The sequence below is a fragment of the Choloepus didactylus genome, chromosome 14 (genome assembly GCF_015220235.1).
Source record: "Choloepus didactylus isolate mChoDid1 chromosome 14, mChoDid1.pri, whole genome shotgun sequence".
NCBI lineage: Eukaryota > Metazoa > Chordata > Mammalia > Pilosa > Megalonychidae > Choloepus > Choloepus didactylus.
Genome location: NC_051320.1, coordinates 2,440,229 through 2,459,100, shown reverse-complemented (window position 1 = coordinate 2,459,100; position 18,872 = coordinate 2,440,229). Strand labels below are relative to the sequence as shown.

The 18,872-nt window shown below is 39.7% G+C and overlaps 1 protein-coding gene and 3 pseudogenes across 1 annotated transcript in view; 1 reads left to right on the top strand and 3 right to left on the bottom strand.

Moving 5' to 3' along the window:
- The window catches only part of LOC119509220 (zinc finger protein 596-like), a 69,554-nt gene that overhangs the window by 26,808 nt on the left and 23,874 nt on the right, over nucleotides 1-18,872 (top strand). The window lies entirely within an intron of this gene.
- LOC119509569 lies at nucleotides 2,954-4,344 on the bottom strand (annotated as a pseudogene).
- Nucleotides 5,931-6,773, bottom strand: LOC119509568 (annotated as a pseudogene).
- Nucleotides 10,067-10,802, bottom strand: LOC119509222 (annotated as a pseudogene).

The following is an 18,872-nucleotide window of genomic DNA, read 5'->3' as shown; positions in this document are numbered from 1 at the left end:
GTGGTAGGGTAGATGACTTCCTAGATTCTTTTTTAATGTATGTCAACTTATAAACTAAGACCAATCAGGGTATCTTACTCACTATCACACCCTCACTGTCTACATGATATTTTTAGGTATATATGGTGTGCTTTTGGTAGAGGTAGTGATGAGGGCGATGTTTGGTAGGATTCTTTAGTAAAAAAAAAAAAAAATCTGTGGGGGGATTATCCTCTCTTATAAAGGGGTAGGAGATGAAGTCTGTGGAAGAGAAATCACTGTGACCTCCTACACTCATTTTTACTTTGGTTACAAACTTAAAAAGTCTGCTTCAGTATACCAATCCTTTTCCTGTGACCCCTCATGCTCCAAAAAATGTCGTTTATAGAATGACATTTCATTCTTTGGGATTGAGAGGCAAGAATACAAATGTTTCCAAAGGCTTACACAGCAGCCTTGCTGTCTCCAGATGCTGGGGTGAGTGCTTCAACATATTAACATATTGGGGAGACCACCTTCTTCTCGGCCACATGCTCCTCAGGCATTGGGGTGCCACCCAGACTCTGCCTTTCCAAGGCAAATGCTCTCTCCTCTCCAAACAGTGGGGTTGTGGCCAGGCCCTCCCCAATCCTCAGGGGATGTGCTCTACCCTCTCTGTGGCCTGGGGTGGCAGCACTCTTCCTGAGCATAGAAGCAGAAGGCCTGCCCTCTGCCTCTGGGGCAAACTCACCCTTTCCATGAGCGTGGGTTGCTTTGCTCTCCTTGCCCAAGATTTCTTGACTCCAGACCTCAATTATCATGATTCTGTCCTTGAAGAAAATTTTCGCTCAATTTGTTTCTTCTCCCTCCCCTCCAGTCCAGACTAGTAGTGGTTCTGTCTATACAGTTCTTGGAAAAATTTTGTAGGCATGGCATGCGGTTTACAGGGATCAAAACCATCAGACAGTAGGACTCTCCACAGATCCTTTCTGGATAACACCATCTCCAATCCTGGCTTATACTGAAATGGTGGTCGGTTTCCATGTTTGGTTAAATCCTCATGTGGAGCTGTAGCCTCTGGGTTCTCACTTTCTGGAAGCCCAGTATTTTCCAAACTCAGTTTCTGGTTTCTTTGTACCCATGAGTTCAATGCTCAGCTTATCTCTCTCCTCTCATATTTTACTATAAGCTGCAAGGAGGAACCAGCATCCGTCTTCCACAAGTGGTTTGGGCACCTCTTAAGCTAAGTATCCCAGGTTGTCGCTTTCAAATTCTGCCTTCTATCTGACACCAGGACTCAATTTTGCCAAAGTCTATCCCACTTTAAAACAAGGATCACCATTCTCACCATTCTTCCAGTTGGCAATGACGCATTCAACATTTCTGTTTAGGGCCTCATCAGAGCTATCTTTAGATTCCATATTTCTACCAACAGTCTTTTCAAAGCAGTCTAAGCCTTCTTCTATCAGGCCCCTCAGTTCTTCCGGAATCTTCCTGTTATCCATTTAAAAAGCCATTCCAACATGTTTGGTATTTGCAAACTCTGCAGCACCCCACTTCTCTGGTACCAAAATCTGTTCCAGTTTGCTAATGCTGCCATTATGCAAAATACCAGAAATGGATTGGCTTTTATAAAGGGGATTTATTAAGTTACAAATTTATAGTTCTATAGCCATAGGAGTGTCTAAACCAAGGCATAAACATGAGTATACCTTCACTGGAGAAAGACCATTGGCATCCAGAAAACCTCTGTTAGCTGGGAAGGCATGTGGCTGGTGTCTGCTTGCTCTCAGGTTGCATTTCAAAATGGCATTCTCCAAAATATCTAAGCATCAGCCAACATTAGGGGCCTGCAGCTCCAAGCATCTCTGAACTAAGCCAGCAATCGTCTCAGTCCAGCCAGCATTTTAAAAGGACTCCAGTAAACTAATCAAAATCCAAGCCGAATGGTTGGGGCCACACCTCCTTAGAAATAATCTAATCAACTTGTCACACCCTAATCAAAGTGTCACTCACAGTTGGGTGAGTCACATCTCCATGGATTGACTCAATGAAAAGGTTCCAACCTAATCAACACTAATACATCTGCTCCCACAAAATTGCTTTAAAGAATGTGGCATTTTGGGGAATGAATACAGTGAAACTTGCCTTTTTTCTGTGTACACTACTGCATTAATATTTTGTAACAAGCATGACTTTTGTATTTCTTAAAACTATCTCCTAAAGTATAATAGTACAGTATGGGAAATACTATTTTAAGTATGAAATGAATCATAAATAATCCACTTGAGGATAAGGAAGAAAATAAGAATGCTTAAGGAGAGACACCTATATCAACATGCAGTAAAATTAATCTGACAGCTATATACACTTCCAATAATTGTTTTTCCATGTTTATTGGATAAAGAGATCATGGAACTAATTCAGTAGGAACAGATCAACGTCTTTTTTGCAGGAGTTTCAAAATTTTTTGATGGCATAATTGTTCTACTCTATTTGAAACAGTGTGCATTTTTATATACTATAGCCATACATCATGGGCTTTCAAAGGGTGTTGACTGCTTTTATTTGTCAGAAATTTTAAGTCACTTTTTCTAATTCCATGTTCTGACTAGGGTTTTAGGAATCAAGGTTTGCCAAAGAGAGTAAGAATCTTTGTGAACAGTGAATCTTCAATGATCTGGAAGCTCTTTGTATATACCCCACTTCTTTGATAGCCAGGTTATTTTGTTCCAGAAGACCTACGCTGTGCCCCACAAATATCAGCTTTTAGAAGGACTCACACCTAACTCACTGCTTGCTCCTATCTGGTTAGTCACTTGCTCAAGCCATGTTTTCATCTTGGTTTCAACCAAGTCTTATTTCACTGTTGTTTTATTATGTTTCCATCAGTTTGAAAGTTGTCATGCTGAAGGTAATGCTTCCAGTCCTTTTTGGAATGAGGAGTCAGTGCTTACTGAGGGACATTAGACAGCAACAAGTGACAACAGACTTATCACTGACTCTGTTCTCCAGGCTTCTTCAGTTCATACTCCCTTGCCTGAGAATGCATTTTGATGACAGGTCTGACCTGGAAAGTGATGAAGGACCTGTCCACTGACTACACAACTGACAGTCCTGATACCAATGCAAGAACCACCTAAAGGATAATAGACATAAAACAATAGGCATGACAATACTTACCTCTGTGCACACCCCCTGTGGTCACCAACGCTCACCCTCCAGACACATTAGATCACTAAGGGCCACAAAGGGGTTCCCATGAGAATGAACCCAATTCTTACTTGCCTGGTCACTAGCCAGAATCTCCAGACAATTATAAACATAACATAATTCTTAAGACATAAGACATCCCCTTTAACTAGGAAATGAGTTAGAAAACATGCACAATATATAAATGTAAAGCAGTGAATTCTAATAAATGTTGCAGAAGGATCCTAAGTGTAACTCCAATATGCTCAAACTAACTTTCTTAAAAACATAATATTTAGGATGGGCTAGCTGACTGTCCACAGATTGCCCACTTAAGTTCTTAGCTTACATTCTATCTAAACATTTCTAGAGCAAGTCTTCATTATAATGAACAACAACAAAAAACAGACAGTGTATCTGGACCTAACTCTAAACCTGAAATTGGGTCCATAGTCACACACTCTTAACCCTTTTTCCAAAGCAATATAGTTAAACAGCTTTACCATGCTTCCCCCACTGGGTTGCAAATCAGTCTTTACATATGAGCTCGTTTCGCTTGAAGTAGCTCCATTAGGGGACACTACAGTCAGTCTTGGGGGAGCTAGATTTTCAAGGCTGAGGAACTTTTCCACACAGGAAGCTGATCAAATCTTTTCTACATATATTTCTTCTGAGTTTCTTAACCCAAGCATCATCCTTAGTGTGTGGCTGATAGCCAATCTGAATTCCAGTACCATACACTGCACAGTTTGTAGATATTTGTGACAGTGGTGGCTGCATTTTGGAAGGGGATCCGAAGAAAAAGTCCTGGATGTTGACACACTCAGCCTTTATAGAGCTGGGCCAGGGTAGTGGCCGAGTTCTGGAAAATGTGCCTCAGTGTCTGCTGCTTGTGCTCTGGCTCCTGGGCAGCCACTACCGCCTCCTACAGCTTGGGCGTGGGGTGGGGAGGGAACAGCTGCTCGTCCTGCTTAGCCTTGGCCAGGCACTGCCACTCCCACTTGGAGAACCAGTTGTCTGACAGGTTCTCTGGATCTCGGCCTCACCTTCCTCCTCCATCCTTTGTGACCTTGCCTCTGCCACATCCTCCTCAGGCAGGGTGTCTGCAGGAGCATTATATGCCAGTGGCCTGGAAGTGGCCTGGGCCTTCTGCACCCTGAGGACCTGTAAGCACTGCCCTACTACCCAGCACATCCCGGGACCACCACTGCCCTGGACTTCCTTATTTCAGGCCCCAGTGGAGGGCACTGAAACCCAGTGACCACTGTGCCTCACTTTGCCTGAGGGAACCCTACAATGATCACCACCACCCCATTGCTCCTTGGCCTCCCTAGGGCCACCACTGACCCCCAAGGCCTCCACACATCCCGGTCTGCACTGCAGAACCATGAAACTGGAGAGAATCAGTCAAGCAGTGATTTTCATTCCCACTACCCAACCCTAAATTGGGGCCTAGGATTCTGCCTTTGTGGAAATGGTGTTTGGAGTGGGTTTGGAGAGAAATGGAATTTGGCCTCCTCTAGACTCTGGGCCCACAACTCTGTAGCCCTTTTGTTTGCCTTCCATATTTTCTGAAAATGCCTCTATTAGACTCACTGGTCTCAATGCAGATTCCAGGCACCTAGAAATTTTGGACAATCCTGGATTCCAGGGCTTTCTGGTGTGGTCCACTCATTTGTACATTTGTAAGTATCCTTAGGGACCACATGGGTTAGCCATATGGGGGTGCTGGCTCCAATAGTCAGCAGCTCTACACAAGGCATTTTGGCATGAGCTGGACACATGCTACTTGCTTCAAGACCTGTGGGGAACTCTGAAAAGTCTTTTCAATCTAGGCCTCCCTGGAGTTCAGGTCTGAAAAGACAGTAAAATTTTTTTTTTGTTCTGCATAGGATTTTTTGCAAGAGTCCTTTGCTATAAGAGACAGGTTGTCGTCACTGCTATATCAGGTGGGGATACTGAGGCTCAAGTGGTCCCAGGTCACATGGGAAGGAGGGACAGGGGAGACAGAGCTGGTCTGCAGCTCCAGCCTTCTGAGCAGGGCCCATGAGAAGTGCTCCTGAGGCCTGATATCAAGCCTGTCCTCTAAGCATGTGCCCCAGAAGAGGCACCAAATGCAGCCATTCATCAGAGTTTTTGGAGGGTTGCTGAGGGTACCGTGAGACCTTGCTATCTATAAGAATGCTTGAAACCATTTTAAAACTTTTTATATAAGGGAATGCTTTATTTGAATATCATCTTACGCACAAGTCCGATCCAGAAAACCGGAGTTGGACCGCTATGGCTGAAGGGCAGGCAGGGGCATCTTGAGGCCCCAGGTCCCCAACAACAGTGCTCAGCGCCACTTATCCGGTAGGCTAGTGCTGGCTGAGAGCCCAGGAGTGTCATGATGTCTAAGGCTCTGGCTTTAGGTTCAAAAAAAGGAGGTCAGATTCTGGCTCCCCAGTGAGTCAGCCTAGAGAAGGGCCAAAGGATCCCATGCTTGCCATGTGCATTGGGCCATTTGAGCTGAGTATAACCTGCCTCCACATCCTTTCTGGCCAGGCCCCAGTAGCCATGACCTACCACTCATGGGGTGGGAAATATTTCCACCATGTTACATTTAGTGAGGTTAATCTTTAAAGATAAGGATTACAACCTTCCCTTTTTTCTTGCCCTTACTAAAGGGTATTATCTGGCTTTCTGCTTCAGCAAAAGTAGAATGTTCAAGTTCAGATCTTGGTGCAGGTCAATGACAGATCTGCTCCTATGACCCCGATCCAGGGACTGGCCGAGATGGCTCAGTGCGGAATGATCAAATGGACCTCCTTCTCTTAGACGTCAGGGATCACACACCTCAGGGACTTGACCATCTGCACCTTTTTCTTGCCAAACAGCTGGAACTCATAGTGGGCAAGCTGTTCACAGAAGCTCTTGTTAGGCTAGATGATGGGCCGGTGTGACTTGGTCCGTATGTGGGCATGCAGCAGGGACATGGCATGGTACTTCACGAAGAAGGCAAGGCTGACGGTGTCTGAGCAGCTCTGTTGGTGGTGCAGTGCAGCAGGGGTTGGCCCTGCTTCATGCCCACACTGTGGATGTGATTGATGATGGGTTCAAAGAAGTCAAAGAGGCATGCACTGGGTGCACTGACCACAGGCACATGCACATACTGGATGTCCTAATTAAAAGTGCTCACTGCCACCCCCAGAGACATTGATAACAATGTTGATGTGACTGCTGGACATCATGAGCTTGGTGTTGGTGGCCACCTCATTGCTAATGTACAGGCTACTGGTGATCCATAAGAGTCCTTGGACAAAGGGCTGTGGGGTGCTGTCATCAGGGCAGTGGTCTGCAAGGAGAGAGGGCTGCAGCTTTCTGTTAGGTTTTTAAGGATATTGTGAGGATTTAGTGACAATTCAGGTGAATAATGCAGGGCTTGGCTCAGAGTGAGTCCTCTGTAAATGATAACCATACATCTTCCTCTCTAGGCCAGATTGGGGCACCTCTCCCAAAGGCAAGTGGGTGGGTTCCATCAATATGCAGCTGTACAGTCAAGTCTCAGGTGAGGGTGAGAGTGTGGAGGATGCAGACGCACAACTGTCCAGGCCATTGGTCACAGGAGACCTGAGCTCATCCATGGCTTCTGTGGACACTGCGCAGCGACCACCCTGCCTTTATTTTTACATATTTTTTGCAATTTCACTGAAGCTTTTATCGCCTCTGTTGGTAATATGACAGGGATTGGGAGAAACATAATTGAACTTATAGAATATACAGATGATATTCATTAAAGGTAATCTTGACCTCAAGTAATTTTGTATGTGGGCACTTCTAATTTAATACATTTTACTATTAAAAAGGCAGTAAATTTAAAAATGTGTACCTGTTCTGACATTTCACAAAAGAGAAACTACCTGTGGTTCAGTTTAAAACAAAGAAATCAGAATGGAAAATTTACTAGAATGAAGTCTGAAGCAGTTATGAATTAAAGTAATTCAAGTTGTGTGTGTATGTGTTTGTGTGTCTCACATATCCACAAATAGGCTCACACACATATGGCCATGTAGTACAAAATGTTCCCTGCAACCAGTAATTTACCCTCAGAATAATCAGATCACATTAAATCAGTCTTCTGCTTTCAGCCCTAGTAATAGTTTTAGATGCCCCTGTGGAGTGAACAACCTTAACTTTTATGCTACATAATTATATGCAAAGCTTTATTTTTGTTTTACATTGACAAAATAATTATAAATGCTTGGTATGAAAGTGATTACAAACACTAATTTGTTGAAAAGGTCTTGCATTTAAAATGAAAAATCTTTTAAAACGCCAAGGCACTGGGCCACAAACCAATATCAGACTTTTATGAAAAGCAATTTATATTGAAAAAAAACCCTAAGGGGATCTCGTTTCAAATGACAGCATACTTGAATTAATCAGAAAACAATAATTCAAAATCTTTAAGACAAGAAACAAAACTACATATATACACACATTTTTCTTTTGTAGGCTTTTATTCTTTAATTAAAGGTATGGTTGGAATATTAATATAATATCTGTGGGGATAGCTTTCTAGTGACTTTCAAAATCATGTAGGTGAAAAGCTGTTTTGATGTCATTGTTTCTTAAAATAATTTCTACTTCTGCATAAAGTATACTGCTGAAGTATATTCCTTTGCTAATTTCTATACTAGATGTTAGATTGTATTTGATATACCAAGCAACATCTATTCCTGTTACAGGCCATAGTCAGGAACATTTGAAGTTTACTTTTTTTTAACTTGACTTACAGAAATGTTTAATAAAGCAATAACCCCTTCTTCTCATGTTACTTAAGTGAACAGAGAAATGAGCATTTTCAGGAAGAAAGCAATCCATGGGTTTTGTGATGGGAAAGATACATAAAGATGATATTCTGCATTGATCTGAAAACTAAGTTAAACAGAGTGAAATGAAAACAGTAAAGAGACTAAATAATTTAGGAAAATAAAAGCCACACTGATACTTTGCACCATGGGTATGTTTGTTCAAAAATCTATGCTACTGAACTAAATATTTGGCAATCACAGCAATTAGCAGTTAAAGCAATTTCAACAAAATAAGAAGTCATCAAAAATGCACTATTTGTCTGAAAGAGAGTAGTACCTATATTATAAAGATTGAACTTCATGGCTCATAACAACTGTTCTGGTTTGCTAAAGCTGCTATTATGCAAAATACAGTAAATGGATTGGCTTTTATAAAGGGGATTTACCAGGTTACAAATTTACAGTTCTAAGGCCATAAAAGTGCCCAGTCTAAGGCATCGACAAGAGGACTCTTTGAAGAAATGCCAAATGCCGATGGTGTCTGGAACTGTCAGCTGGGAATGCATGTGCCTGGCATCTGCTGATTGTTTGCTCTTGGGTTGCATTGCTTTCAGCTTCTGATTCCAGTGGCCTTCTCTAAGAATCTGGGAGTTCCTACTTAACTTCTCAGGGGCAAACTCTGGGCATCATCTCTTAGCTTAGCAACTCTAAATGTCTGGTTTCAAGGGCTGTCTCCAAAACGTCTTTGGGCATTTTCTCTCAAAGTGCCTCTCTCTGTGTCATCTCTTGTGAATCCTCTTTGCTTCTCCCAGGGACAAATTCTGGATTACATATTTAAGCTTCTCTCTAAAATATGCCTCAGCTTTCTCTGACCTAACGGCTCCAGTGATCCAATTAAGATTCACCCTGACTGGTTGGGTCCCACCTCCATAGAAATATTCAATCAAAGTTCTCACCCACAGTTGGATGGGTCACATCTAAATGGAAATATTCAATCAAAAGATTCCACCCTAATCAAAAGACTAAGTCTGCCCCCATAAGATTGCATTAAAGAACATAGCTTTTCTGGGGGCGTAATAGATTCAAACCAGCACAACCAGCATTCCCAAAATTTAATTCCTTCTATCATCTTTAAATTAAGGGAATTTCATTTGTTTCATAGGGTGATGACCAAAAAAAACTCAAAACCAAACAAAAAATAAACCTTCAGTTCTACATTTAGAATACTGTTTTTTATAACTTTCTAAAATATTCAGTACAAATTAAATAGCTTAGCATATTTGACAGGCATATAAGCATTTCAAAATTATAATGAAATCCAATTGTGTAAAGCATAATGTAGAAAGGAATAGAGTCTACCATTATGCAGGCATTTTCTAAATAAAAGCTCCCTGTAGAAATATATATGTGTAGGATCAGTGCAGACTAATTTTGTAGAACCTATTTGAAATTGAGAGTCTGAAGCACAGTAAACTTTTCAGGTATGCACCAAATTATCCCCCAAATTTTTCACATCAGTTGTTTCATCAGGTACTCTACTTACATCAACAATACATGTGATTTACCTGGAAAAAAATGTCCTCTGAAACAAATGCAGTTTCAGATCTGGAACACTTAAATATGTCACTTTCATTAGGAGTGCTATAACCATAGTCTTTGCAACCAACCCAAAATATATATTTAAGAAGTTTTTTAATGTAAGTTGTAATGTTTATATGTTTACTTCTTTTACCAAACTGTTTTCTGATGAAGACAGCATTGTAGTTTATGTGAGAATGGAAACCTCAAAATAATCACCACGAAGCTTCTAAGACTAAAGGGAGAGTAAAGTATGATAGTCCACATATATAAGATGAACTCCACAATGTTGGGGTTAGAAATGTTTAGAGCAGCCAGACTGGAAGGTAAGCTCAAACCAGTATTAGGAGAATGAAATAGGACATGGTCCAAGATAAATCCTTAAAGTTTTCTCTCAACCCTCAGTCTGAATTGTGAGGACTGATCTTCAATTCACTCCAGCCAGCAGAAATTGCTGTACAGCAATTTATCTTACAAAATGGAAAAATTGTAATTTTCCATTGTATTTGTACAGACTATGAACATTCTAGAAGGTTCCTTTACTGCTACACTGTTGTTCTTTTTGCCCCAGCAGTTTGAGGGAATGCAAATTCCACAGTCATCAATAGAAACAGGCCATACTGCTATTACTCCTTCATCATAATTAGATATGTCATCTGCAAACATTGTACTGAAGTCTAAAAGAATATTCAAAGTATCTTTCCATATTGGTTATTTATGATGTTCCAACAAAATTTTATTCCATAAATCTAAGAATTTAAAATTTCCTTTAAACAGTAAATTTCACTAAATGGCAGTGGCCATTTCTAGATCTAGTCCCTTTTGTCCTTGATTCCTTGTAAATTAAAAGTAAACTGGTAAAAATCCTTTAATTGTTCTGGTTCTTTTGATTCTTGTTCCATCTTGGGTATTGGGCCCTTTGGTTTTTCTCTGCTGTCACATGCTAATTCTGTCATGCCGTCTATGAGCTCCTGTATGGCGAACTCACAGTGTGTTGCTTCTCTGACCTTCCATGCAATGACCAAGACACTAAATGCTGACAGCATTGAGTCCCGGGCATCACAGAACTGCCTATCATTTTTCCAATTTTATTTTCATCTTGGGGATCTTTGTATCTATTGTAGAGTTGTTCTAAATTCTTTCTATCAAAGGATCCTTTTCTGCTCTCATATAGAAAGTTCAGGATTTTGGAAAGAAAATTGTCCATGCAACATTTAACTTTGAGTCATTTTGACGTAATCATCTTATTGCTGTTTATTCACTGGATTGGCTGAAGATCATAAACTGACAGAATTTATCCAAAGTGTACAATCAGTTGTTCATAGTACCATCATATATTTGTACATTCACCACCCCAATCTATTCTTGAACATTTTCCTTCTACCAGAAAAAGTAAAAACAAGAATAAAAAATAAAAGTAAAAAAGAGTACTCAAATCATCCCCCCCACCCTATTTTTCATTCAGTTTTTTGTCCCCATTCTACTCATTATGCCATACATACATACACTGGATAAAGGGAGTGTGATCCACAAGGCTTTCACAATCACACTGTCACCCCTTGTAAGATAAATTGCTGTACTCAAGAGTAAAGGCTACTGGGTTGCAGTTTGATAGTTTCAGGTATTTACTTCTAGTTATTCCAATGCATTCAAGCCTAAAAAGGGTTATTATCTATATAGTGCATAAGAATGCCCACCAGAGTGACCTCTCGACTCCGTTTGGAATCTCTCAGCCACTGAAACTATTTTGTTTCATTTTACATCCCCCTTTTGGTCAAGAAGATGTTCTCAATCCCACGATTTCGGGTCCACATTCATCCCTGGGAGTCATACCCCGCATTGTCAGGGAGATTTACACCCCTGGGAGTCAGGTCCCACATAGGGGAGGGCAGTGACTTCACCTGCCAGTTGGCTTAGCTAGAGAGAGGGCCACTTCTGCGCAACAAAGAGGTACTGAGGAGGAGACACTTAGGTATAATTATAAGCAGGTTTAGCCTCTTTGCAGTAATGAGCTTGATAAGGGCAAGTCCAGAGATAGAGGGCTCGGCATACCAAACCAGCAGTCCTCAGTGTTTATGAGACCATCAGCAACAGTCCAGGTGAGGAAGCCCAACATCTCTACATTTTTGCCCAGCTCCTCCCAGGGCGGAGGCCTGCATATTTATTTTTATTCTCTGTCCAGATTACTTTGGGATGTGTTGCTGTTTCACACTAATCTATGCAAACCTAACAGGTCTCATTTCCTATTAAAAGTTCCAAGTAATTATGGTATTTGAACAAACTGTATGAGTTAAATTGTTTAGAAAATATAGATCCTCCACCAACTAAACATTTCTTCCCTTGGTCTCACATGGAATTTGAAGTTTTAAAACAGTATTGTCCTTAACCCTTTGGCCCAATTTGCCGTAGCCTTAACCACATCTGCTTCATTCATATCTCTAATTGAAGTGTGGGCTCTTTTTCAACTTTTTAAACAGTTGCTATATGTGCTAATACTGACATTCCTATCTGCTGAGTTCTAACTCTGAGTTTCAGGTGTCACACAGATACCTAAAGTTTCAAGGATCAATCAGTTTATACACAAAGGGATCAGCATCTCGGACTCTGGAGATTGCCATTACAATTCGGGAATAGATGTGACTTCTGTAAGAGCTTACAATATAGGGACCATTACAATAAGCGTTCCCCTGATAAGCTGTGCTCTTTAAGATTCAATTCTGAGTTTAGACATTGTAGTTAACCCATACTGGTGAAACATACTGTTTGCCTTTGTTTCTGGCATAGTTCACTCAAAATGCTATCTACAGGATCCATTCACTTCGTTGCCTGTCTCACAGCTTGACTCCTTCTCGCAGTTGCTCAGTAATCCATTGTTTGCACACACAACAGTTCACCATTCTGTTCCTCCGTTGATGTACCCTTAGGCCACCTCCACCCACTGCAAATCATGTATACTGTCTCCATAAATACCAGTGTGCAAATGTCCATTTATGTCCCTGCTCTCAGATCCTCCAAGTAAATGCCCCCTAATGAGGTTGCAGGACCTTATGGCTCCCACATACTTAGATTCTTGTGGAACCACCCCACTGTCTTCCAGAAGGGCTACACAATTCTCCCTCCTAACCAACAGTAAATATGTACATCCCTCTCTCCATGTTTTCTCCAGCACTTTTATCGCTGTTTATATTTTCCATACAATTTTATAGAGCTGTATTCACATACCATATATTTATCCACGGTGTACAATCAGTTGTTCATGGTATCATCATACAGCTGTGTATTTATCACCACAGTCAGCACTTGAACATAACTGTGGGAAAAAAAAATTTTTTTAAGAAATAATAAAAGAGATAATAAAAAGAAAAAATGTCATATAGTGCAATATAATTGTAGGGTCAGACAACAGCACCACTGCAAAGAACCCCATATCCTTCCCTTATGTCCCCTTCTCATACACATTTAGCTTTGATATATTGCCTTTGCTACATTGAATGGAAGCATATTACAGTGTTACTGTTGACCATAGACTACAGTTTGCTTTGATTATGTTTTTCCCCAATGCCATCACCTTTCCAACACTCTGCATGGTTGACATTCATTTGTTCTCTCACATGCCAGAAGAGTTTCTTATTTGTACATTTAGTCACACTCATTTACCACTCCAGTTTTTGCTAAGTTAAACAGTCCCAATCTTTATTTTATATCTTTACCTCAGGTGTCATACATGTCCCTAGCCAACCTCTTTCAGCGTTACTCGTGGCCATTTTTGTTCAGTGTACTTAAAATATTGTGTACCATTGAACAGTATTATGCTATCTATTTCTGGATCTATATAGTCAATTCTGCTGAACATTTTGTAGTCCTTCAGCATCAAATGCTTGATCTCTACCCTCTTTCTATTGTCTGGTAGGCTGTATTATCAGCTTTTAACTCTCAAAGTTTGCTCATTAATGTTAGTTCATATAAGTGAAACCATACAGTGTTTGTCCTTTTGTTTCTTGCTAACTTTGCGCAATATAATGTCCTTAAGGTTCATCCACCTTATTATATGTTCCGTGCCTTTGTTCTGTCTTACAGCTGCATAATATTCCATCTTGTGTATGTAACACAATTTGTTTATTCACTCATCCATTGATGGACATTTGGGCTGTTCCCATCTCTTGGCTATTGTGAATAATGCCGTGATAAACATCGGTTTACAAATGTCCGTTCGTGTCTTAACTTTCAGTTCCTCTGAGAATATACCTAGTAATGGAATAGCTGGGTCATATGGCAAATCTATACTTCTCTTCCTGAGGAACTGCCACACTGTCTTCCAGAATGGTTGCACCATTCTACATTCCCACCAACAGTGAATAAGTGTGCCTCTTTCTCCACATCCTCTCCAGCACTTGTAATTTTCTGTTTTATGGATAATGGCCATTCTGGTAGGTGTGTGATGATATCTCATTTTGGTTTTCATTTGCATTTCCCTAATATTAAGTGAAGTTGAGCATTTTTTCATATATATTTTGAGCCATTTGTCTTTCCTCTTCAGAAAAGTGTCTGTCCATGTCTTTTGCCCATTTTTAATTGGGTTGTTTGTCTTTCTGCTGTTGAGTTGTAGGATTGCTTTATATATTTGGAATATTAAACCCTTAACTGATATATGGTTTCCAAATATTGTCTCCCATTGTGAAGGCTGCCTTTTTACCTTTCTGACAAAGTACTTTGATGTACAAAAGTGTTTAATTTTAGGGAGATTCCATTTGTCTATTTGCCCTTCGGTTGCTTGCGCTTTGGGTGTAAGGTCTAGGAAACCATTTCCTATCACAGCATTTTTTTTATTTTTATTTATTTTTTACTTTTAAAACATGTTTTAAAACTGAAGAGCAAAATATGTTTAATAGAGAATATAAAATACAAATAGTGCAAATTTAGCACTTTTTTCATCATTAGTTACAGCTAATTTTTATGCATATGTAAGTAAAGGATACAAAAATCACAAACACTTAAGTGATTCAAAAAGCCATGAATGACAAGACAAGTATCAAATACATCCCAGGACATATATTTAGACAATTTTATATTTTTTCATGTATTTTTGTATTTTTTTTAAAAACTACAACAGTCTTGACTTTCTAATCTTTTCTTTTTTTTAATTCATTTTTATTGAGATATATTCACCACGTACCATGCAGTCATACAAAGCATACATTCAGTTGTTCACAGCATCCTTACATAGTTGTGCATTGATCACCAAAATTAATTTTTGAACATTTTCATTACCACACACACAAAAACAATAAGAACAAAAATTAAAGTGAAAAGGAACAATTAAAGTGAAAAACAACACTGGGTGCCTTTTTTTTGTTTTTGTTTGTTTGTTTGTTTGTTTTTTTGCCCCCATTTTCCTGCTCATTCATCCATGCACTGGACAAAGGGGAGTGTGGTCCACCTGGCTTTCCGAATCACACTGTCACCCCTCATAAGCTACACTTTTATACAGTCATCTTCAAAACTCATGGGCTGCAGTTTGACAGTCTCAGGCACCTACCGCTAGCCACTCCAATTCATTAGAACCCAAAAAAGGGTTGTCTATATTGTGTGTGAGTGCCCACCAGAGTGACCTCTTGGCCCCTTTTGGAATCTCTCAGCCACTGAAACTTATTTCATTTCTTTTCACATCCCCCTTTTGGTCAAGAAGAGTTCTTCATCCCATGATGCCGGGCCTAGATTCCTCCCCGGGAGTCATATTCCATGTCGCCAGGGAGATTCACTATCCTGGGTGTCAGATCCCACGTAGAGGGGAGGGCAGTGATTTCACCTGCCAAGTTGGCCTAGCTAGAGAGAGAGGGCCACATCTGAGCAACACAGAGGCATTCGGGAGGAGACTCTTAGGCACAACCATAGGCAGGCCTAGCCTCTCCTTTGCAGCAACAGTCTTGCCAAGGGCAAGTCCCGTGGTAGAGGGCTCAACCCATCAAACCACCAGTCCCCAATGTCTGTGAGCACATCAGCAACCATTGAGGTGGGAAAGCCCAACATCCCTGAATTCTCCACTAGCTCCTCAAGGGGGCTCTGCATATTTTTTTCATTTTTTTTTTTTTTTAAATTAACTCTTTTTAAAAAAAATTATATCAGAAAAAAGATACAGTAAAAAAACATTTCAAACAAACCATAACATAACAAGGGAGTAAGAAAAAGACAACTAACCTAAAATAACTACTTTACTTCCAACATGTTCCTACTCTACCCCAAGAAAATAACCTAATATAGCAACATTTCTGTGAACTTGTTCCTAGCATACCCATCAGAAATTAGCAAACCATAGTCATTTCTGGGCATTCCCAGAACATTAAATTTACCCACTATAGCTTATTTGTTCTTATTGGGTTATCATTCCCCCTCCATTAAGTGCTCTTTGTCACTAGTTCCCCTACATTCTACATTATAAACCATTTATTTTACATTTTTCAATGTTCACATTAGTGGTAATATATAATATTTCTCTTTTTGTGCCTGGCTTATTTCACTCAGCATTATGTCTTCAAGGTTCATCCATGTTGTCATATGTTTCACGACATCGTTCCTTCTTACTGCTGCGTAGTATTCCATCGTGTGTATATACCACGTTTTATTTATCCACTCATCTGTTGAAAGACATTTGGGTTGTTTCCATCTCTTGGCAATTGTAAATAATGCTGCTGTGAACATTGGCATGCAGGTATCTGTTTGTGTCATCGCTTTCAGATCCTCTGGGTATATACCAAGAAGTGCAATCACTGTATTGAAGGGTAACTCTATATCTAGTTTTCTAGGAAACTGCCAGACTGACTTTCAGAGTGGCTGAACTATTATAGAGTCCCACCAACAGTGAATAAGAGTTCCAGTTTCTCCACATCCTCTCCAGCATTTGTAGTTTCCTGTTTGTTTAATGGAAGCCATTCTAATTGGTGTGAGATGGTATCACATTGTGGTCTTAATTTGCATCTCTCTAATAGCTAGTGAAGCTGAACATTTTTTTCATGTGTTTCTTGGCCATTTGTATTTCCTCTTCAGAGAACTGTCTTTTCATATCTTTTGGCCATTTTATAATTGGGCTGTCTATACTATTGTCACGGAGTTGTAGGATTTCTTTATATATGCAAGATATCAGTCTTTTGTCAGATACATGGTTTCCAAAATTTTTTTTTCCCACTGAGTTGGCTGCCTCTTCACTTTTTTGACAGATTTCTTTGAGGTACAGAAACTTCTAAGCTTGTGGAGTTCCCATTTATCTATTTTTTCTTTTGTTGCTTTTGCTTTGGGTGTAAGGTCTAGGAAGTGGCCGCCTAATACAAGGTCTTGAAAATGTGTCCCTACATTATCTTCTAGGAGTTTTATGGTACTGTCTTTTATATTGTGGTCTTTGATCCACTTTGATTTAATTTTTGTGTAGGGTGTGAGGTCGGGGTCCTCTTTCATTCTTTTGGATATGGATATCCAACTCTCCCAGCCCCATTTGTTGAAAAGACTGTTATGTCCCAGTTCAGGGGATTTGGGGCCTTATCAAAGATCAGTCGGGGATCTATCTCCGAATTCTCCATTTGATTCCATTGATCAATATGTCTATCTTTGTGTCAGCACCATGCTGTTCTCACAACTGTGGCTTTATAAAAAGCTTCAAAGTCAGGAGTGTAAGTCCTCCCACTTCGTTTTTCTTTTTTAGTGTTTTTAGGAATTTGAGGCATCTTCCCTTTCCAAATAAATTTGATAAGTAGCTTTTCCAAGTCTGTAAAGTAGGTTGTTCAAATTTTGATTGGGATTGCATTGACTCTGTAGATGAGTTTGGGTAGAATTGCCATCTTAATGACATTTAGCCTTCCTATCCATGAACATGGAATATTTTTGCATCTTTTCTGGTCTCCTTCTGTTTCTTTTAGTAGAGTTATGTAGTTCTCTTTTATAGGTCTTTAACATCTTTGGTTAAGTTTATTCCTAGGTACTTCATTTTTTTTAGTTGCTATTGAAAATGGTGTCTTTTTCTTGAGTGTCGCTTCATTTTGTTCATATCTAGCATATAGAAACATTACTGACTTATGTGCATTAATCTTCTGTCCTGCTGCTTTGCTAAATTTGTTTATTAGCTCTAGTAGCTGTATTGACGACTTCTTAGGGTTTTCCAGATATAAGATCATCTCATCTGCAAGCAATGACAGTTTTACTTCTCCCTTTCCAATTTGTGTATCTTTTATTTCTTTGTCTTGCCGGATTGCCCTGGCTAGCACCTCCAGCACAATGTTGAATAACAGTGGTGACAGCAGGCATCCTTGTCTCATTCCTGATCTTAGAGGGGGGGCTTTCAGTCTCTCACCATTGACTACTATGCTGGCTGTGGGTTTTTCATATATGCTCTTTATTATATTGAGGAAGTTTCCTTCAATTCCTGCCTTTTGAAGTGCTTTTATCAAAAAGGGATGTTGGATTTTGTTGAATGCTTTTTCAGCATCTATTTTTTTAAAATTTTTATTTTGAAATAAATTCAAACTTACAGTAACAGTTGCAAAAATAATACAAACCCCATACAGAGAACTCCAGCATACCCCAACCCCCCTCCACCGATTCCCGGGTCTACCAACTTTAATATTTTGTCACTTTACCATTTCTTTCTTTCCCTCTGTCCCTGTCTATCTTCCATCATCTATTGCTCTGTCTTCTAAACATGAGAACAAGTTGCACACATCCTTGAACAAATAATATAATTCACATATACATTTCCTATGAACAAGAATATTCATTTATGTAATCACATTAAGTGTAGTTAAGAAGTTCAAGAAATTTAACATTGATACAAAGCTTACATTCTGTATTTCATTTTTTCTTATGTCCCAGTTGTGTCCTTTTGAGCCTTTTCTTCTGTATTCTTAGATCTCATCCAGGATCATCTATGGCATTTAGTTGTCATTATCTATTTAGACTGTCTTTTTTTTCAATTGTAGAAACATATCTACAGCATAAATCTTCCCATTCCAACCCATCCCAAGCATTCCATTTAGTGGGATTAATCACATTCACAGTGTTGCAATGCCAACACCTTCCCACCATCCGTTACTAGAAATTTCCCTTCACCACAAATGGAAACCCTATACTCATTTCTTATTGACTCCCCATTGCCCCTTCCCCCACTTCTCGTAACCCATACTCTAGATCATATTCTCTGATACTTTCTTTGTGTTTACTGTGGGGCTTAAATTTAACATCTTAAGTCTATAACAACTTGTTTTCTTTGATACCAACTTAACTTCAATAGGACACATAAATTATGTTCCTATACTTCTCCATTCCCCCACCTTTATGTAGTTCTTGTCAAAAATTACATATTTTACATTG